The sequence below is a fragment of the Oryctolagus cuniculus genome, chromosome 3, assembly GCF_964237555.1.
Source record: "Oryctolagus cuniculus chromosome 3, mOryCun1.1, whole genome shotgun sequence".
Classification (NCBI taxonomy): domain Eukaryota; kingdom Metazoa; phylum Chordata; class Mammalia; order Lagomorpha; family Leporidae; genus Oryctolagus; species Oryctolagus cuniculus.
The window spans coordinates 15,184,890-15,207,034 of NC_091434.1; the positions used below are offsets into that span (position 1 = coordinate 15,184,890).

Genomic DNA, 22,145 nt, shown 5'->3' on the forward strand with positions numbered 1-22,145 from the left:
TATCAGAAGCACTATTTGACATTTCTTATTTGCAACATTGGACACTTAGGAGGCAGCACAGTATCAGGAAATCTAAGTCCGAATAATGATCATAATGGTTGCTGATTGGTAGCTTCCCAAGTGCCTTTTACATACTTTTCTTTTGAATTTCTCAGAGAGCCTCTGAAGTAGCACTACTATGCATTTAGCAACAAATAATTCAAGGCATAAAGATGTTCAAGGAATTTCCTAAGATTTCAGGCAGGCAAAAGCGAGAGCTTGGATTTGAGTACTACTCTGTCTCTAAACCAGGGACTCCTACCTAGTTATCCATGTGACTTCATAGTTTACCTATGCAACCAAAGGCAAATCATTTGAGTTCTTAGCCCCTGGCTACTTTGTATACCAGATGAATAAGCTAGTTCTGTCTTTTCCAACTTTAATGTTTACACAACCCTACTGGAGATCTTCTTAAAATGCAGGTTTGCATGCTGTAGACTTGGGTCAGGACTTACGATCTGGCATCAACATCAAAGTCCTGGGTAATGTTGACACTGCTGGTTTAAGGACCCCATCCTCAGAAACAAGGGCTTGGCATACTTCAATATTTAGATTAGTGCTTATAAGTGACATCTGACACTCTTGCTTAAAAAATTAGATGTGGGTGGATGCCAAATGAGTACATATAGAGGATGGATTCCCAGGTGCACTGTTGCAAGAATTTCAAAGATGATTTTGCAAGATCATCTTTGCAGTACACTTTAAGAAATACTGCCTGGGTGATCTATAAATGGCATTTATTTTCTGTTGTAAAAGTCTTCGAAGAGTGTTCAATGTTAAGAAGCTTCAGGGAGTCCCACAGCAGTGAGGAAGGGGAAGAGCAGTGTGGGAAAGCTGAGGACAGGCATGGGTAGAGGCCTCACCCATCTGACATGCCTTCAGCAGCTGGTTAGTTGTGCAGGTCATCATGGACAAACCAAGCAAAGAATAGCCAGGACTGCAGGAGTCCTAAATCTCATGGCTGCAACACATTCTATTTACTTTCTTCTGGAGGGCAGTGTTTAACTGGAAGTGTTAATAAACAGTCAACAACTCACACTTATGGACCCCCTTGCTGTTTAGTGGCTGTTCCTAGTCCTTATGGGGCAGAAGTCTTTACAAAGAGTAGACTGAAAGGTTTGAAGGTCCTCCAGGTGGCCCTTTATGGAATTACTGTTTAAGAAATAACAATGGATCTCCTAGTCTGGTATAACTTATTAATTGGCTTCTATTTGTTAAATACAAGCTAGTCTTTCCTTAGGGTCTCATAAAGATGAGGGCCCCACTGTCCTCATTAAATCCAAAATGATGTGCAAACAGAGGTGATAAGTGGAAGCAGATGAAGAGGGTGGTGGGGGTGGGGGAGGGACACAGAGGGACACAGGACAATTGAGAGGCTATAGTCCTGGAAGAGTGATTCAAGATGTAGCACTAACCAGGTCCTGCCTGGTAACCAGCTAGAGCTGTTCAAACAACCTAAGACTTTAAAAATTAATTCATTATAATGAAGATCATTTGTGAAAACCCAGACACTGTCTTGGGACTTTAAAGACTAATCCTCCTCTCTGTGCAATCCGAGCAAGCTTTGATGATTCAGGGTCTGCCTGAGCATTGGGAGACAGACCAACGTGGTTCTGAGGAAGATTTTCTAACTTGGCACGAAGTTAGGAACCTAACAGAGCAAAACATTTCCTTGTGTTTGAAACTGGAAATCTCAGGACATTCGTCTTCACTTTCCATTCACTTGGCAGCTGTCAATAAGGCCTGGGAATAATAGTAATAAATACTATCATTTAATGACTTTTGCCACGTGCCAGATACCATAGGAAATGCACCAGAAGGGTTGACGTCTTAGTCCATTAAGCCTGCTATTGCAAAATACCTATGACTGGATACCTCATAGGCAACAGACATTTATTTTACATGGTTCTGGAGGCTGGCAAGTCCAAAGTAAAGGTGGTAGCAGATTCAGTGCCTGTCTCCTGGATCATAGATGGCAAATTTTTGCTGTCTCTTTGTATGGCATAAAAGGTAAGGGCCTCTCCTGAGGCTCTTTTTTAAGGGTGATGATCCCATTCATGAGGGCAAAGCATCAAATCACCTCCCAAAGGCCTCACTCCTAACATAATCTACTGGTGAGTAAGTTTCAGTGTATCAGTTTTAAGGGGACATAGACATTCTGATCATAGAAGCTGGTATAGGGAAAGACCAACAGTGAACCAAGCTGGATCAATAAATATCCACTGTGTAGTTCAGGATTAACAACAGTAATAATACCTACAAAGTTCTTGAACTTCACAAAACTCTTCATCAGACTTATTTATCTTTCTCTTAAGAACCCTGTAAAAGGTTTTCTATTTCTCTTCTTTAACCATGAAGAACTGTGGCCCAGGGAAGTCAGATGGCCTTCCCAAGGTGACAATTAAGAGGTAGCTGATAAAAGGAATGAATATAGGGAAGAGGAGGAGTCAGAACTCATTTCCATCCTTCTAGGTTTAGTGTCTGAGATCATCGTCACTCCTATAGAACACATAGGGAGTGCCCAGGAAGAACTGGTTCTGGAATGAAGATAAAAATATTGTAGTGGTGGGGTGTTAGGTTGAAGTGTCTGCAAGGCATCTGAGGTTTTATGAGAGGGACCTTGGGACAATGGTCAAGGCCACCTGTATTTACAGGAATCCGCTCAGAATTAAGCCAGGTCATATACCCTTAGGGTGTGAGCATGGGGGTCCTTAGTGGCAAGGAACAGGAACTCAATCAGGCTAATGAGTTGAGAAGGGTCTCAGAAACCAGGAACCTTTACTCAGAAGGGGAGAAACCAGCACAGCTCAGAGATCCAGGTGGGAAGAAGTCACAGTTTCACCAAATGGGATGAGTTATCTGCAACTATTTTACCACTCCTTCCCAGATTCAAAGTACTGAGAGGGAATTCCACTTGGTTTGTCGTATGCCCAACTACTGGCTAGAGGAAATGAGGACACTGGGACTTCTGTTTCCAATAAGATGGTACAAACAGAAGAGATGATTTTATATCAAAAGATGGAGGTGGGGGCAGCAGGTGCTGTGTTTGCAGTGGGTTAAACCACCACTTGGAACACCTGTATCCCATATTAAAGTGCCTCAGATCAAGTCCCGCCTCCTCTACTTCTGATCCAGTTTCCTGATAATGTGCACCCAGGGAGGCAGCTCAAGTACTTGGGTACCTGCCACCCATGTGGGAGACCTGGATGGAGTTCTGGCTCCTGACTTTAGCCTGGCCCAGACCCAGTTGTTGCTGGCGGTTGGGAGAGTAAACCAGCATATTAAAGATCTCTCTCTCTCTCTCTGCCTTTCAAAATAAATAAAAATAACTAAATAGGCATTTTTTTAAAAAAAAAGAATCTATTGGTAAAGAATCAGCAATTTTCTTTTAAAAAGAAAAAAAAAAGAAGGAGGATGGGGGTGGTGGTGGTGGGGAATAGATGGTGTTAAGGTCACACATCAAAATCTGCCAATGGAGAATGTGGAGAAGGAAGTAGAGAGCCAAGAACACTCGGCTGCACAGTGCCCACTTATGGGAGAAACGAGACTTGAAGGGGAAAGGGAAAGGAAAGCTGAGATGTTGGAGGAGAGAATCAGCAGAGGAGTTTCCAAACATGGGCAAAACACCAGGGTTAAATGCTGTACCAAGGGGAAATGCTATACTAAGCTCCTGAAAGTGGCATTGGAAGTTACTGGCAATGTTTTAGAGTGAAGGGGGGTTGTAGGAAGGGAGGGAGAGGGGGGATAGCCCGATAATGGGAAAAAGGGAATGGGTTAACCAGGCTTAACAGAAGCAGGGGGGCAGCAGGTACTGCTTGGTGGTAGGAGGAGGAGAGCTGCCAGGTTGCTGCCTGAAGGTGTCAGTCCCACAGTGATGCTCAACCTGGGTGTTCCATCTTATTTGTCAGATTTAAGTAGAAAATAATACTTGGGAGTGTCCAGCACTTGGGAATTTCTTTTCTCTGAAGCTCGTGGTAAAATCGTGACAATAGCAAAATACAAATTGATGCTCTCATTTAATCTGTTTCAGAAGCCACAGAAAGAGGAAATTGGATTTATTTGAGAGCCAACTTTAAAGGAAAATAAAAAGACAAATGTCTTTTATAAGCTAAAAAGCCCAAACCAACACAACAGTCTCAGAAACTAATTGTATAAGTGAACTGTTACAGCAATTCTCTTTTTCTCTGGTTAAAATAATCTTACAAAATAGCAATCACATCTATAATGTGTAAAAAGAAATCTTGTGGTGTAATGTTTTTCAAGGAGGGGTTAGGAAAGAAGCAACTGTCATTACCTTCTTATCATGATATCCGTCATCTTCCAGACGAAACACCGTCATCCCCACTGGGAGCTAAGGACAGTTTTTACTTAAATACAAGGTCATACTGTTTGGGTGCATAGTGGGGCAGTGGAGGTGGAATGGGAGATTTTCATTTATTCCAAGGCACTCAACACTGGACTCTTTCCAAGGGAGGAAACAAGACTAAATAGATCATTTGTTTTATTCTGTTTGGGCATTTCTTGCATTTCTCCCAACTGCGGCTTATGGATACAAAGCCAAACTCAGATCCTGGCTGGAGCTGGCTAAATTCCAGGTCACTTTTTTTTTTTTAGGAATAAACAATTTAAAGCTCTTTCTGAAGATGAAGGCAAGCCACGTAACTGAAGGACAAGTGGAATTCTGCTGTGAATGTGAAGTCGCAAAGAGTGTTAAATGATTTGTATTTCTTAAACAAAACTGAGGTAGAGCTAGGAGAGAAATATTGAGCGGAAGGACATATCTCTGAGAAACACATTCCACAGGGAGTCAAACACTGGAGGAGGAACTTTTTGACTCTGACTACCAAATGAGATAGGAACACGACTTCACTGGGATAGTCCCCTAAAGGTGAGAGGCAAAGTGAGTGGTTTACTTGACTGTCACAGAGAGTGCAGCGCGGGTTAGTGGATCTGTCTCCTTTGGTCAGCGTCAGGAAGGCCAGCCAACACCAGCTAGGCACACTCTGTAACGAGCATAGTTGGTATTCCCAGCAAATCCTGCTGGCAGAATGGCTCTTTGTTTGGGATCCCTTTCCTTTGGGAGACATTCGTCGTTGGTCCATCCAATGTCCAAGGAGAGAGAAAGGAACATTAGCGGCTGGGCGAAGCTTAGCATATTAGTTAACACTGCTTCCTGTCGAATTTCAGAATTGACAAGTCATGTACAGTATTGCTCAAAATGTTCCTTCCACAGGACAGGACGCAACAGGGAAGTGAACGCATTAAATCTAAACAAAAAGATAAATCCTAAAGACTTTGAATGTCTCCTTTAGATGAAGAATCAGGATCCTATTCACGCTCTAACTGGAAAGATAAAGGTGTTTTGAAAAACATTGGTTCCATTAAAACAAGAGACTGAACCCTTTTAAATGTTTGTGTATTTATTTCAAAACTGGTTTACCTTTTAAATAACCTTACTAAGAATTTAAAATTGCAGAAAATTTAACCAAAGTGTGTGAGATCTGAATCAATGTATCAATGTTAATATGTGTGTTGCCATTGAGGAAATCCAGGCAAAGTGAACAAGGGCCCTCTCTATATTATTTCTTACAACTTCCTGTGAACCTAGTTATCTCAATTAAAAATTTCAATTAAAAAGTGATTGGGATAGAAATTGATGCAGTGGTGGATGGGGGCATAGTGGGTAAAACCACCTATGCAGTGCTGTCTTCCCATATCGGCACTGGTTCGAGTCCCGGCTGCTCCACTTCTGATCCAGCTCTCTGCTATGGCCTGGGAAAGCAGTGGAAGATGGTCCATGTCTTTGGGCCCCTGAATCTTTGTGTGAGACCCAGAAGAAGCTCCTGTCTCCTGACTTTGGATCAGCCCAGCTCCAGTCATTGCAGCCATTTGGGGAGTGAACCAGTGGATGGAACACCTCTCTCTCTGTGACTCTGATTTTCAAATAAATAAATAAATCTGAAAGAAAAAGAAAGAAAGAAAGAAAGAAAGAAAGAAAGAAAGAAAGAAAGAAAGAAAGAAAGAAAGAAAAGGAAGGAAGGAAGGAAGGAAGGAAGGAAGGAAGGAAGGAAGGAAATGAAGGAAGGAAGGAAGAAAGAAAGGAAGAAAGAAAAGGAAAGAAACAGATGCAAGGAATCTGCTAAGTTTCCATCATTTGGCTTCACCTCCATGTCACAGTCCTAGTTTGTTTCTCCAGTAGTTTCAGTGAATAACTCCCTTTATATGGAAGAGGCTACTTCTAATATTTTTAACACACTGAGCCATCTTTGAATGTTTTCCTCTTCATTCGTACCCCCTCACTCCACTGGAACTTCTCCCAGCTCCAGCTCACTTCTCCTCACCCAACCAAGTCACAACACCATCGCTGGAGCAGTCCTAACCATGTGTACTAGTAACCTGAGATTTGTTCATCTGTCAGTCAACAAATAGTCACTGAGCCACTACTGTTGCATGGCTCTAGGCGCTGGGGATAGAACAAGTTGGAAGTCACGTTGCATTGGCATCACTTCCCTGCCCTCTGGGAGCATCTTCTGGTAAACAGTGGAAGAAAATTAGCAAGCAGCGAGCAAATAAATTAGATCATAAGGCCTGCGAAGAAAGTGCTAGGTTAGAGAGGAAACTCTGGCGGGAGGAGTCAGCATCTGATTTGTGACCTGAAGTACTGAGGAGCAATCCGGAGCAGCTCCTGGGGTGAGTGCATTTCAAGCAGCAGGAACAAGGAAAGGGGATTCACATGCTGCCCAGGACGTTAGCACGCCTGTGACGTAAACAGGTTTGCTTTTTGTCCCCTGCATTTCCTCCTTATTTGGGGGCCAAATTTCTGTTTCTTTGTCATTTGGTAAATAGTTATACATATACTGTGTTCCTGAGTCATGCATGTAACTGACAATACACCCTTCTTTCCACAAGTTATCATATTGCCATGGATCCCTCACTTTGTGATATTAATGACGCTGTTTTCAAGGAAAACAAACAGGACTGTTTTGTCAGACTTTGTTTTAAACCTCTTTCAAAAAATCGATAGCAATTATATTCTATTACAGTTTTAATGACTTTGTGATTATTTCAAAACATACACGAAGGAAGCTGGACACCTTTTTTGTTTGATTGCTGTTTATGCCCCTGGCCTACTTTCCTGCTGGACTATGGTCTTTTCACCTTTTATTTGTTCAGTTCTGTTTAATGGAGCAAGGAAGCCTCTGATTATAACGTAAATCACAAATGCTATCCCAAAAACTTTAAAAACTAACTTAAAAAAAAAAAAAAAAAAAAAAAGACGGACTGACTGTGGTCACCCTCGGAGGAGCCTAGATTTCACTTTTAAAAGGAGCCCGGCCCCAGCACCGTGTAGAGGCTGCGTAGCATGGTCACCGCGTGCCAGCGGAGGGCTGCAAAGGCATCTTCCAAGTTGCTCCAAGCAGCGGATGCAGCCTCAATTCAGGGCTGTGTCAAAGGAGACGGGCGGCATTTCTTTCTCCCACTGGGGGACCTGGGCCTGAGAGCGAGGGTTCTGGAAATAAAGACACTTGTCATTCAAGCGGGGTTCCCGCAAACGACGCAAAGGAGGGCTGCAAATGCAAGATCTGGGCTACAGGGCCCGCAGCGATCTGTTGGGGACCCCGGCGTCCGCGCCTCTCTGCTGCTCACAGGGTCCCAGCATCTGAAGTCGCCAGCTGAGACGGGCTGGACCCCTAGGACTCTGCGGATACTTCAGGCTGTCTCCGCAGCCAAGAATCAGCCTTCTGGGTTCCCTCGTCTGCCACGTGCCCGAAGCGCCCCGCCGCCGCCCCTGAGTCCCGAGGAAGCGAGAAGTCGGCTCCAGGGCACCCTGCAAAGCGCCTCGAGGGCTGATCCACCCCCTCCCGGCCGCGTCCTGGCATCCTCACGCCCACCCCTGGACGGGTGGGCACCTAACTGGGGAGTCCCTCTGTGTCTCCCAGGGGGCAGCCAAGCTGCGCCCTGCGGGCTCAGGGACGCGCCATCCGCACACCCACTGCGGGCAACCCACGCGCCGTTCCGCCCGGGTCGGCGCCTCACCTCGGGGTCGGCTGCTCTCCTAAGCGCTGCCTGGGCACAGTCTCACGACGCGGACCCCTTGGGGGCGGCATCCGGGAGAACGGGAACGGAGAGGGGGGCGTCCCGGAGTCCCGGCGCGGGGACGCTGCGGCCCGCCGGGCACACAAAGGAGGCGGCGGGAAGGCGGGGCGGGGCGGGCCGGGGCGGGGGCGGCAGGAAGGGGCGGGGGCCCGCGCGGCGGCGGCGGTGATAAAGCCCCTGCTGCCGCGGCCGCCCAGCTGCGTTCTGGGCTGCACGGCGTCTGCAGGCTCCTCCGCCGCCTCCTCCCTTCCCCGCCACCGCCGCCGCCGCCCGCCCTCCCCGGCTCCCCCGCCCCGCCGAGCGCGGCTCCGGCCCGGCTCCGGCCACGCTGCCCTCCGCGGCAGCCACCTGGGGATCCGAGCGAGTGGTGAGTACCGGCTGCGCGACCGCGGGCGCGGGGAGGGCGCGGCCGGCGTTGCCCCGGAGCGCGGCACGGTCTCCGGGGCTTCGAGCGCTGCTGGCTCCGCGCCTCGACCTTGCACCCGGCCCGCGGCTGCAGGCTAGCGGGGCGGAGGGGGGGCCGCCGACGTCGAGGAGAAGGCAACTTTCTCTGCCTTCCTCAGGCTGCCTCGGCCGAGCCTGAGTGCGCGCCCAGCTCCCCCATCCCGCCCGCTGGGATCTCCGAGTGGGATCCGGGCAGGGCGGACAGCGGCCGCGGCGGCTGCGGTGTCCAGGTGCGCCCGCCGCGGGAAACCCAGGGCTGGCGGGGAGCCCCGAGTCCGGGGCGCCTTCCGTCCGTCCCTCCCAGCTGGCGCCCGTGACCCTGAACGTGGCTTGCTCGCCCACGTCCCCTGCCCGGTACTTTGCGCGCCGTCAGGTAGAGGCAGACAAACGAACTCTCACTTGTTATCTCCGCCTGGGCGTTGTAGAGGTAACCGGTGGTTGACATTGGCTTCTGCAACCGATTCAAGCCCTTGTGAGCGGGTCCTGGCTGTTGCTATCATCCGTAGAAACGAGCATTGCGAGACCGGTTAGTGGCCACAGGTAAGGCGAAAGGACTTGGAAATTCTGGGCGGAATTAGGTGTTTCAGTTGGCGACAAACTGAGCAGGGAGAGGAGGTTTCTCTTACATAAGACAGCGCTCCACCTTCAGGTGTTATGGAAGATGCTGCCGAGGGTTTAGTGTTTTTAATGAACCTCAAAGGCTGCTCTGTCTTGCTTTGACTACTTTCCAGACGGCGTTCTTAGATTTAGCACCCACATAAAAAGGTGTTGGAAGGTCTGACTTCCTCTTCCAAGCCAGGAAGCAGCCTCCTTCTCTGAACTGTTCTGGAACAATGTATCTGATCATTTTGTACCGTGGAGATTTTATACCAGAAGTTGAGCACAGATAACTGGAAGAGATGTCAGCTTTGCTAATTTGTGTATCCCAGGCACACTTACAGCAGGGAAGGTACTTCCAATGCCATCTGCATCTCTAAATGAGCCATTATGTGCTGTCTGAAATATTTCAGCAGAGAAAGATGTTAGCCTAAATGAAAGTTGCCCCAAGTTTTGGTGCTTTATTCAAACCGTATTGGAAAACGTTGTGCAGGCCCATGACTGAAGGTCACCAAGATGCCATCCATTTTTCACTCAAAAAAAAAAAAATCTGAATGGAGGCAGAAAATTTCCACCTCTCTTGAACTTTACACATTAGTGCAATTTTAAGAGGACAGAAATTACGCAGTCTTTGATGGGTGTGCATTTTCATTTCCACACATGGGTGATTAAATGCGAGTTGGAGGTTGCGTAATGTGGTAGAGTTGGAGATGCGGTGGTGGCCGGACCCCTGCCTGGGCCGCAGCTCTCTGCTCTCTGTTGTCTCATTCCAGCCAGTTCTCCCTAACTCGTGGGCTCATGCTCTTGGCCAAAATCCCTGCGAGTGATGCTCTGAAGTCTCACTTCCTCGACCACCTCAAATCCAGTGACCTCCAGCATCGGCAGAAAGTCCTCCAACTAAATCAAGTCTTCCCTTGTCTAGAGATGCTCAGCATCTGAAATCAAACTCCCGTGTCTTAGTGTCCCCATACCGCAAACTCCTTCCTTCCAGGTTGCAAACTGGCACTTCCAGGGAGATCTTGTTTAACACATGAGATCTCCAAGGCCTTCCGCCTTCGGGTTCAGTGAGTGACCTACTGTACTCCGGAAATAGAGGTCATCATCACCAGAGTGGATAGATAGATCATAGTATTACATATATAATACTGTGTTCCAGCCTCATATATAAATATATAAAGTATAATAGGTCTTTGCTGTCTTAGAATGGTCATTCTTCTGAAAGAAGATGGACAAAAAGCAACATAAACATGAAGGTACTTCAAAAAGTTCATGGAAAATGGAATTAAAACATGTTTATTTTTGTAAAAAAAATTTAAGTCCATGCATAGTTTTTTTTTTAATAATACATACTTTTCAAGACTTTTCAAAGACCTCCTCATGTATTATAAAATGATGGAAAATGACCAAGGTGTTGTGGTAGAAGAGAAATCAATTTGAACTGGGATCATAGAAACTAAGGGCAGCGACTACTGGTTCCAACTGTGTCTTCAACCCAGTCTTACTCCCTGTCTCATGTCTCTGTCCGTCTCTGCTTATGAACTCTCCCCTTTTTGAGGCAAAAATGCCCTAACCATCGTCCCGTGCACCCCCACCTTATCTCTAGTGACCACCACATCTCCCCAGGACTTTAAAACTTGTTGACACTTCCCCAGTCTCCTCTAACTTCTCAGCTCTCTGCAAGGTGAACAGAGCTCCCCATATTCGTGAACAAGCAATCTGTGGGTGTTCACTAACCCCCTCTATGGTCTTTGATGAAGCTCATTCGTTCCTTCTGGATGCTTTTCTCTACCTCGTTGCCATCTTCTGGGTTTTTCCTCTGCTTCCTTGGCATCTTCTGGGGTTACCCAGGGCCCTGTTCTTACCCCTCTCCAATCTACACAGAGTTCTTGGTGAACTGTGTTCCCACAGGTTCAACATCCCAGCATGATGTGAGTCCCTGGTGGGTCTCCCAGCTAAAAGCTGTGTTCTGGTTAGTTACCTAGTCTCATGGGCTGAGCCACATCCTTTAGAGAAGAAAACCACAGTAAATCCAAAGTTGGTGTGAGTTTTCTGCATTCACCCCAAATCTGTTTTATCTTGAACCAAAATATGTCCCTGTCTTCTGTTTTGGCTGTGGTTCTGCCCCTCTTCTAGGCCAGTCAGCATTCCTCCTCTCTCGGTGCTCTAGACTCCCACCAACCTCTGTCCTATCACACTGGGCCTGCCTTGTTTTAGCATCCAGAAAAGGCACAATGGTAGCCAGAGGTGCCACTTCCAGCTGGCCAGTATGCTATTGGCTTGAACAAAATATACAAAAACTGAGTTACTTAGAAATCTGGAGATGTCATGTGCATTTATAGCTTCTCTTAAAAAAAAGTCAGATGGCCTGGAATATGAGACTTACATTCCTATATGGCAGCACTCAACCGCTGCTGAATTGCCAGTGTTCATCTAGGCTGGAGGCTGCTTGCTTGCTGGTTCCCCCTGGACCTGTGGCCCTCACAGACAGTAGCTTTCTAGCTCCTTGCCTTTGCTCTGACTCCCCTGGGCTTCAGAGCCAGTGACCCTAGGCTGAGACAGCCATCAGCAGCCTGGTAATCCCTAGTGTCTTACCGCACAGCTCTCTGCTCCTAGTTGTGCATCTCTTCTGTCTTCCATTTTATTGCTGGTGTGACTTTCCTTCGGCTCCCCAAATCCAGAAATGCTTGTGTCCTTCCTGATAAAAATTAATTGCCTCCCTCTTGATTTGGGGGTATACCAATCTGCAAAAGAGTAGTTACACTGGATCATTAAGTTTGATATCTCAGATCAAAAGGTGAAATCTCCATTGTCTGTATAATGTAGGACGTGAGTTTTTCCCAATGCTTTTGGACTTTTGGTTAATACTGATTTTTAGAGCCACCACACTTGAGCTGAGACCAAAGCCTCTGCTGATCACAAACCAGAAACCTTACCACCTCCTCCTGCCTTGCAAGCTCCCTGAGAGGAGATGGGACAAGATGGATCCTATATCCCAAATAACAGTGGAGAAACTATAAATATGGAGGCACAGACTGCCCCAGGGGGCCTCAGCCTTGAGACTTGGTGTATCCTGTTCAGCACTTGGTGCCCAGAGACTTGCAGAGCTTCCCAAAGTTGCTCAGCTGCCTTGGGAGAGTCCCTGTGCAGACCTTGGGTTCCTCTCAACATTCAGCCCTGCGCTTTCTACAAGTGCTGCAGGAACTCCCCTGGCTGCTGGCCATTTGTTGTGACCTACCAGAGTGCAAGCTTTCTTCAGCCCCTTTCTCCTTGCCTGCTTTGTCCCTTCTTGAAACTTTATTTTCTTGCAAAACTGAACTTCTTGGGGTAAACGCTGTGATGCAGTGGGTTAAAGCCCTGGTCTGTGGTGCCGCCATCCCATATGGGCAACAGTTTGAATCTCAGCTGCTCTTCTTCCCATCCGGCTCTCTGCTATGGCCTGGGAAAGCAGTAGAAGATGGCCCAAATGCTTGGGCCACTGAACCCATGTGGGAAACCTGGAAGAAGCTCTGGGCTCCTGTCTTCAGGTTGGCCCAGCTCCAGCCTTGCAGGCCATTTGGGGAGTGAACCAGCAGGTGGAAGGCCTCTCTCTCCCTCCCTCTGCCTCTCTGTAATTCTGCCTTTCAAATAAATAAATAGATCTTAAAAAAAAAAAAAAAGTCTTGTAGGCGCTGAATACCCTGGTGCTGTGCACTGCCTCCTTGCCCATTGGTCCACTGTTGTTCCCTTTCTCCTTCTGTTGTGTTCATTATCTGCCTGTTTCCCTCCACCACCATGCCTTTTCAAGACTTGGGTCTAGTATCATCTCAACCAGAGCATCCTTCCTGGCAATCACTTACCCTGGCCCTTCGTGACACACATGCAGTCTGCATATCCATCCTACACCAAGCATACCTCTATCATGGCAGGTTTTGGACCTGAGTTGGGAATGCATCGTATGACTCTGGGCAATAGGTATTACAACAGGGCCCACCACCACATCAGGCTTTGCCTGCTAGACTGTAAACTCTGTGTTGTATTCATGCACACATGCTTGTGTTGTAGCTTCATACACACAATTGTGTTGGACCCAAAGGCTTGTAACAGTGTCTGAACTAAACCATATTCATATTTCTCATAAGTTTACTGCCTGCTTTATGGAAGAGTGCTTGTATTTCAGGGCTAAAGGGGAGCTCTCCCCTAGATCCCCACCTCTGGCTTTGATACTTCTGAATTTAATGTTTCTTCATGCTTTTGAAATTTTTTCAACCATGTCTGTTTTTAAAATAATGACATTAGTAGTTATTATTGCAGTTTTTAAGGATTTATTTATTTATTTGAAAAGGTACGGGGGGGGAAGAGAGAGAGAGAGAGAGAGAATATCTTCCATCTACTGGTTCTATGGCAAGAACAGCCAGAGCTGAATCAGGCCAAAGCCAGAAGCCTGCACCTTCATCTGAGTCTCCCACGTGGTGGCAGGGACTAAGGTAATTGGGCCATCTTTACTGCTTTCCCAGGCACATTGGCAGGGAGCTGGATTAGGAATGGAGCAGATGGGACTTGAACCAGTGTTTTTTTTTTTTTTTTTAACTTTTATATAATGAATATAAATTTCCAAAGTACAGCTTATGGATTACAATGGCTTCCCCCCCATAACGTCCCTCCCACCCACAATCCTCCCCTTTCCCACTCCATCTCCCCTTCCATTCACATCAAGCTTCATTTTCGATTCTCTTTATATACAGAAGATCAGTTTAGCATACATTAAGTAAAGATTTCAACAGTTTGCTCCCACACAGAAACATAAAGTGAAAAATAATAGATGATTTTTTAAATGATGATGAAATCAGATCAGACCTATTGTCATGTTTAATCCAAGTGAGAGTCAAGAGTCAAGTTGGGAATTGATAATTTCTTTTTTTTTTTTTTTTTTTTACAGAAGATCAGTTTAGTGTACATTAAGTAAAGATTTCAACAGTTTGCACCCTCATAGAAACACAAAGTGAAATATACTGTTTGAGTACTTGTTATAGCATTAAATCTCAATGTACAGCACATTAAGGACAGAGATCCTACATGAGGAGTAAGTGCACAGTGACTCCTGTTGTTGACTTTACAAATTGACACTCCTGTTTATGGCATCAGTAATCTCCCTATGCTCCAGTCATGAGTTTCCAAGGCTATGGAAGCCTTTTGGGTTCTCCGACTCTTATCTTATTTAGACAAGGTCATAGTCAAAGTGGAGGTTCTCTCCTCCCTTCAGAGAAAGGTACCTCCTTCTTTGAAGACCTGATTGAACCAGTGTTTATACAGGATGCCAGTGTCACAGGCGGTGGCTTAACCTGCTATGCCACAACAACTATCCCCAACAGAACATTACTTAGAGAAAAAAGCATAAATCGAATACAGAAGTGCCTCTGTGCCTGTGTTCCCTTCGGTTATCCTCATCTGAACCCTTATCTGGCTGGGTTCTGTCTTTTTTGAGGTTCATTGGCTGGGCTCCGTCTGCATTTCATGGTTTGTATGAGCTAGGAGAATTTGTTTCAGTTTACTTATATTAACCTTCTGTTGATGGTGATATGTGACTTCTTGGTGACCAGATTTTTTTCCACCATGGCAGTTTTTTGAATATCTTCAGCCCAGTTTGGCAGGGCAAGCCCTGGGCTGGGTGAAGGTTGGAGTCATGGCACTAACAACCTGTGTGGTTGGCCATCTGGAACTCAGTTTCCATGTCTATACCATGGATTCATTGAAATAACTGATCTCAGAGGTGTCTTATTTTTTAAAATTCTGTATTTCTTGTTTCATTTTTTTTAATGATCCAGTTTTTTCACAAATGTCAAGTTTAGATGAAATCTTTTCTTAAATACATTTTTTCTGTGCTTATGTACTATGAAGTTCTTTCTCTTTCTCTCTTTTTAAAGCCCATAAAATTATTCAGCTTTAGTACTCAGAAGTAGCATTGTAGGCCCATATTAAGACTTGATTTGCATTCCCACATGGAGGTGTTTATTAAAATGCTAAATAAAGGGGGTCCTGTGTACTTAGATCTTCCTGATAAACCAGTTCTCCATCCATACATGTTCCTGTCTTCTCTTTGCAAGCCATCTTTCCTCATGAACAATTGCAGGCCTGATTGGAAAATCAAAGTTGGATCTTTAAAACATACTCTGAAATGCAGAATGGAGTGAAATGAAATAAATTATATCTTTATTTCTTAATCTCTGAGTTCCCAGTTTGTCTAGGAACGTGGAAAGATTAGTATGATTTTGCTTCTTGTTTGAGAAATGCCACCTTCCACCCAACGGGCCAAGACTGCTTCCACAGTCACTGAGTCTCCCCTTTATTCTGCTGCTCAGTTTCTAGGTCTGGATGGGAGCCCGGTCTAGAGACGTCAGCCTCCCTCCTAGGATTCTTTGTGTGCATGGAGATGGCCACTGAGCCTAAGGAACCCTCTCACTATTTGTAATTCTATTCAAGTATTCTGAAACTATGTCCCCTTATTTCATCATTGAATTCCTCCAAAGGTTGGGGTGGACACTTTAGTTCAAGATCAGATCAGGAACACCCAGACTCTTGGTACAGTTTAACCTTAGACTTTGCCCTTTGCTTCAGAAGACAACTCAAGAATTGGAATCCACTGTGCCTTTCTATTTTTATCAGGAGGATAATGTGGAAAAGATTTTAATGTAAAAGGAAAAAACAAATCCTATGAGAAGGTGGAAAGGATTTCTTGTACTGGTTGAATATTTTGGTAAATGAATTTTATTTTTGCACACACACACACACACACCTGTTCACTTCTACCCCCACCCCACTGTCACTACCCCTTGGTAATAATTCTGGTAATTGGGACATTTTTTTGGAAACACACCAAAAATAGTATTGTGTCTTCTACTCCCACCCCACCTTTGCCCCTCCATGTAGTGCCAGCAATTCTAACTATAGAAAAATTGAACACTTGTTATTGTCCTACATTTTTATGAGCCAAATCGTGAAAGTGAGGTGGATATTCAAAAGAATTTAACACCACATATGAAGCCCACTCGAAACTTGAATAAGGTGACCAAAAATGAAAATAGACATTTCTTTCTTTCTTTTGGGCAAGTGCTATATAAGTAGTGGTAGTGTTTGCGTCCTCTACTGAAATTTCTATTTTTCTTCATTTTTAAAATTAGAATCCAGTTAAGAAGACATGGTTTTTATCAAGGATTTGGTCACTGTTCTAATTATGTGGACTATTAACTATAGCATTATCTTTCACTTACAAGTGCAGAAACATGAAATGTAAATAACTTAGGCAGAAATATGGGGTTATAAGGGTGAGCTATTATTGGCTTACATTGTTATTGCCATGACAGAAGTAACTCTGGCCCTGATGTTGACTGGAACCAGAGACTGAGGGTTTGAGGGCTGTCTTCTCTCTCGTTGTCTCTGATTTCTGATTATCTTCAAGTTGCCTGTAAATAGCTCCAAGCTTACCAAAGAGCCATGTGATCAAAGAGGAAAGAGGAGCTTCCCTGCCAGTGTCTATCCTATAAGGAACTCTGATTGGCTCAGTTTTAGTCATGTGCCCTTCCCTGCACCAATTACCTTGGTCAGGAGGATGGAATACTGTGATTGGCTGAAGTTGAGTCACATGTTCACCCCATGATCAGGAGGGAAGGGTAGGGGTATACTGGACCTCCAAGTTACTCAACTGGCATTCATTTTCCTTTGACACAGGCTCTGTGTGTTCTCCTTGAGCCTCGTGCCTGCCTCTAGGATAAATACTAGTATCATTCCCACTCCTACAATCAGGAAAGAAGAGTGTGGAGCAGCCGAAGTGTCCACTCTCATACAGCTTGTGTGTGGAGGTGCCAGCGTCTGCATGCAGGTGTGGGAATGTGTGAAGTATGAACTGGTAGCATGGAATTTAAAGATGTGTGTCCCATCAGTATTTCCACCTTCTCCAAGAGAAGATTCCTATCGAATCGCAGGGCTCCTTTCAAAAGATAGTCTTTTCGCTGCGTGCATGATACCCATCAGTAACACAGCCCAACACATGGCATGGAAAAAGGCCAACACTTTCTTGTGTTTGAAGTAATGCTTTATGCCTCTCCTCCCCACCCCCGCCCCGGTTCATTCCTTAGACAGTTTAGTGGTTTTTCTTTCTTTCTTTCTTTTTTTTTCTGGAACTGGAATCTAAAATTAGTACTGACCTTTGGATGGAGAAGGTGGAGCACATTTGCACACAGTCCAAAAGGAAGAACTTAGACTGAGCTGGATAAAACTCTACAGTATCAAGGAACAGGTGTGATGTGGCTTCTAAGATACCTGACTGAACCCTGGAGCTTAACTTTTCTTTTTCCAAAGTTCATAGCTGACAGTGATGAAAAATTGTCACTTCTAGATAGCAGAAGTTCTCTGCTCTCCTTCCCCAACCCCAATCATGTCATCACGAAAACTGGGAAGCATTTGGAGGTCAGCAAGCTTTGGTTTGGATCTAGATTCTGTGTGTTACAAACGGGAGGTCAGGAGGCCATAGCCAAGTTCTCCATGCCCCAGTTTATTGGTCGGGGTTGGGCATGAAGGCAACCACTGTTAGTGTTGTGAGGGTGAATGGAGAGTCTGCCTGAGGCGCTGAGCACAGTGACAGGAATGGAGCTGCCTTATGGGACATGAGGAGCCTGTGGCAGTGGTGCTGTGTTACTTTGGTCACCGTAGTGCAGGCCAGCGTTCAGCTTCTCCAAGACCAGTGTTCACACGGAGTCTTTGACCTAGTGAATGAGTGCCTTGCACTGTGTATCTGCACTCTGTGTTTCCACACCCCTTTCCTGTACAGCTCGCAGTGGGCAGTCCTCCCCACCAGTCAGTGCTCATCTGACCTGCCTGTAGGCTTTAGGCCCTTCTCCCAGGACACAGAGAATGGCCATCGTCACGTGAAACAGCCTTGCTCTGCCTCCACCCTTGCCTTAGTGAGAAATGTAAGCGGCCATGTGACTGAGAGGTCTTTCTGGGGCTAGCACACAGGTAGCCCCATCAGGCTGGGTGCTTTTTCCCCTGAGGTTAGTTGTAAAGAATGAATAAATGTTTATGTAGTAGGAAAACATCCTGTTTAGTTTAATATTCAGGTCTTTGCAAGTGTAGCGTCCAGAGGCTTTCTGTTTCATTCTTGTTTTTCTGGCTGTGGAAGTGTTTTGCTGTGTCCCGTGGTGTCCACCCTGAAATAGCCATTTAGAACCCTTGTTGAATGTATTTAAAATACATGGTCATTGATTATGATTTGATTTCCTCAGTTTATTCCTCAGTTCAGTTTATTCATAAAGAGGTCTAGTAATGTTGGGTTAACCTTAGCAAACATTCCCATATGGGAGACATGTTTACCAATACTGTTGATATGATTTCTAATGAATGTTACTGGCAAGTTTCCTTTCAGGACTTGATACAGCACTCTGAGTATATGCCCACACCTGAATTGTTGCTGTGACACTGGGGATAGGAGACAGTAGGGAACTTTCTGTGTGGTGGCTTAATTTAAAGAGTTTTGGGAGCCGGTGTAGTGGCATAGTGTATAAAGCCGCTGCCTGTGATGATGGCTTCCAATATGGGTGCTGGTTCAAGTCCTGGCTGTTCCACTTCCACTCCAGCTCCCTGCTAATGTGCCTGAGAAAGCAGTGGAGGAGGGCCCACATGGAAGACCTGGAAGAAGCTCCTGCTCTTGGCTTTTGGCTTCAGCAGAGCCTAGCCCAGGCCATTGCAGCCATTTGGCAAGTGAACCAACAGATGGAAGATCTTTGTCCTTTTTTTTAAAGATTTATTTATTTATTTGAAAGTCATATTTACACAGAGAGAGAAGGAGAGGCAGAGAGAGAGAGAGGGAGAGAGGTCTTCCATCGCTGGTTCACTCTCTAGTTGGCCGCAGTGGCCAGAGCTATGCCAATCCGAAGCCAGGAGCCAAGAGCTTCTTCTGGGTCTCCCATGCAGGTGCAGGGGCCCAAGGCCTTGGGCCATCTTCTACTGCTTTCCCAGGCCATGGCAGAGAGCTGGATCGGAAGTGGAGCATCAGGGACTTGAACTGGCGCCCATATGGGATTGCCGGCATGGCAGGCAGTGGCTTTACCCACTATGCCACAGCGCCAGCCAGATCTTTGTCTTTGTGTCTCTCCCTCTCTCTTTGTAACTCTGCCTTTCAAATAAACAAATAAATCTTTAAACACACAGACATAGAGTTTTTTTTTCTAAATATATGGGTTTCCTCTTTGAAATTAACTTAATAAAATACTCACATCATCTTATGCCAAACCTGTGTTAATTTCTTAATGGCATGTTAGTTAAAATAGCAATCTGGAGGGTTGGCTGAAGAAGCCACAGCATTCATAATAAAACTCTTCTCGTGCAGCAAGGTGAGAAATCATGAATATCAAAGCCCTGATCCTACTGATGTGAAATAATTCAGCATAGCTGAAAGCATGAAGACATAATTGTTTCCATATATATGTCACTTCTTAGCCTAAAATTTCATGCATAGAACAAGTCCATTTGATTTTTATTTATATATATTTTATATATATTTAAATGTATTACATATTACATATAATTATGGGGGCAAAATCATGCTTTTGTACTACTCTCTTCCTTGTGTTCTGGTTATGTGTTTGTCTTATCTGCCCCATTAGCGGTTCTCAAGTCTACATTATCCTTTTAGATGCCTTCCATAGTACCTGGCATAGAGAAGCCTAAGAGATTGTTTCAAGGGAAGAAGGACTGAAAAATTATGGGCTGCCAATGTATATATCCTGTGAGATATATTCAGGTGTGGGCTCACAATGAGCCCAAGAACTTAGGTCCCTGTCATCCAAGTGGGAGACCTGGATGAAGCTCCTGGCTCCTGTTTTCCATCTGGCCATTTCGGCCATTTGAGGAGTGAACCAGCAGATGGAAGATCTCTCTGTAACCCTGCCTTTCAAATAAATAAATAAATCTTAAAAGCAACAACAGTGCAGGGTAGCCCAGATCAGTAGCACACCACTGTGAGAGAAGCCAGGCAGTCAGGCATTGTCCATAGAGGACTTAAGATGGAGATGAAATTATCTTAGGTTTGGTTTGCTTCTTATTATCATCATGCACTATGGTGATAAAATGTTCCCATACTGGCTTAGACTGATGCTCACCCCCACCCTGCCCCTCAGTCTTGCACTGGCTCATAATCTGCTGCCAAAATGATTGACAGGAATGAGGTCCCAATGACCTCAGAGGTCAGCGTGGTCTGAGTGGTTGCATAGAAGTCTTCTCACCTCCTTGGCTGACACAGGTTTCCAGGAGAGCAACCTGTGGTGTTGAGTACTAGAGTGATTGCTGATGCCCACACGAGCCGTGGGCCTGCAAGATGCTCTGTGTGCACTGTCTCACTGAGTCCTCAGAGGCTTGTGGCCCAGGAGGGGTGTCGACACAGAACCTGGAGGCACTACGGGTTAAGGAATGTGGGCAGGTGATGAGATGTGTCACCAGGTCTCCTGTGCAAGATGAGGGCAGCAGTGCTTAGCTCTCTGGCAGTTGTCTAGGAGGCTCCGGGGTGCAAATGCAAGGTCTTTCTCAGGGTAAGTACCTGGAATGTCAATCACTGCTTACGATGGTGTGTGCAAGAGGCATCTCCATGCACAGGTGAGGGTTGCCACAAGGCCGTTAAATAGGCATATCTTCTAGATCCTTCAGAGCTAATGTAGTCTTCCTGTATACTTTCCACAAAATCCCTTTGGCCCTAAACTTCGTAGAATTGGCATTTATTGATTTGTTTCTGCTCAAAGTTGGTTCGTTGTCTCTCCATGGCTGAATATAAGTGGGTAACTCCTTCACAGAAAAGAGATTAAGTCCCTTAAAAAAAAAAGGCACAAATTTGAATGGAAAACTTTTGAAAGGTGTGAAGTGTGACTCCCCTGTAACTACATTTGCATTAACTACTCAAGACTGCAAGGCACAGGAGTGTGGAAGACTGCAATAAGACCTGGTCTCTCTGGGCCAGGCGTACAAGCTGTGGATGGTGCCTGCTCAGTGCCTTCATAAGTCGGTAAGAAAGCACTGAAATGTAGGATTTTCTGCATGGAACGAGAGGTGTTCCAGGTTACAAACTGTGGCTGAATATGGGGTAGAAAAGGTCCCCCCAGATTGTTCCTCAGAGAAAAGACAAGCTGCTACCGAATAGGGTCCTTACAAAACGTTTCCTGTTACAGGGGTTTCAGGGAAGTTCTTTTGCATGGTTCACCCAAAGGGCTGGCTGGATGCAGCTGGAGGTGGGAGGAGCTTGGTTGAGGATGGATAGGGAAGGCGCATTAGCCTGAGATCCCCACAATAAGTACTTCTTATGAGTACTTCTCATAGGGAGGAGAAGGCCTCAGAGGTTGTCTGATGAAAAGGGCATACGTTATTTTAAGTGGCAAAGAAATGAATACAGGATTTAGTAATTATTCCTGAGGTTATGCTTTTACAATGGCCAAATATTGAATAGTGTGTTGGTTAAGATCATGCTAGTCACCGTAACAAATAAACTTATGCACATTCCATGGTTCGAACATGATGGGGGTTTCTTTTATTTTAAAACAAATATTTGTTTGTTTGAAAAGCAGAGCTACAGAGAAATATACACACATAGAGACCAAGAGTGAAAGAGAGCAAGGGAGATTTTCCATCTGCTTGTCCACTCCCCAAATGACTGCAACATCCAGGGTTGGGCCAGCCCGAAGCCATGAGCCCAGAACGCTATCCAGGTCTCCCACATAGATGGTAGAAACCCAAGGATTGGCCATCATACCCTGCCTTCCCAGGCACATCAACACCAAGCTGCCTGGGGAGTGGTGCAGCCAGGATTTGAACCAGCACTCTGCCAGTGTCACGAACAGTGTTTTAGCCCACTGTGCCACAGCACTGGGCCCCCTTTTTTATTTTGTAGATATTTTTTAAAAGATATACTTACTTATTTGAAAGAGCTACATAGAAAAAGACACACACACAGAGGG

At 45.5% G+C, this 22,145-nt stretch overlaps 1 protein-coding gene across 2 annotated transcripts in view; it reads left to right on the top strand.

Annotated features, from left to right (window-relative positions):
* The first annotated feature begins 8,368 nt into the window (after nt 1–8,368).
* SERPINE2 (serpin family E member 2) overlaps nt 8,369–22,145 on the top strand; it is a 62,264-nt gene continuing 48,487 nt past the window's right edge. Inside the window, exons 1-2 of one of the 2 annotated variants that reach the window (XM_051848113.2) lie at nt 8,370–8,503; nt 9,006–9,120. The gene's annotated coding sequence lies outside the window, so the exon portion shown is untranslated. Of the gene's footprint in view, nt 8,504–9,005; nt 9,121–22,145 lie in introns of both variants that reach the window. The other variant, XM_008259238.4, reaches the window with a different exon arrangement.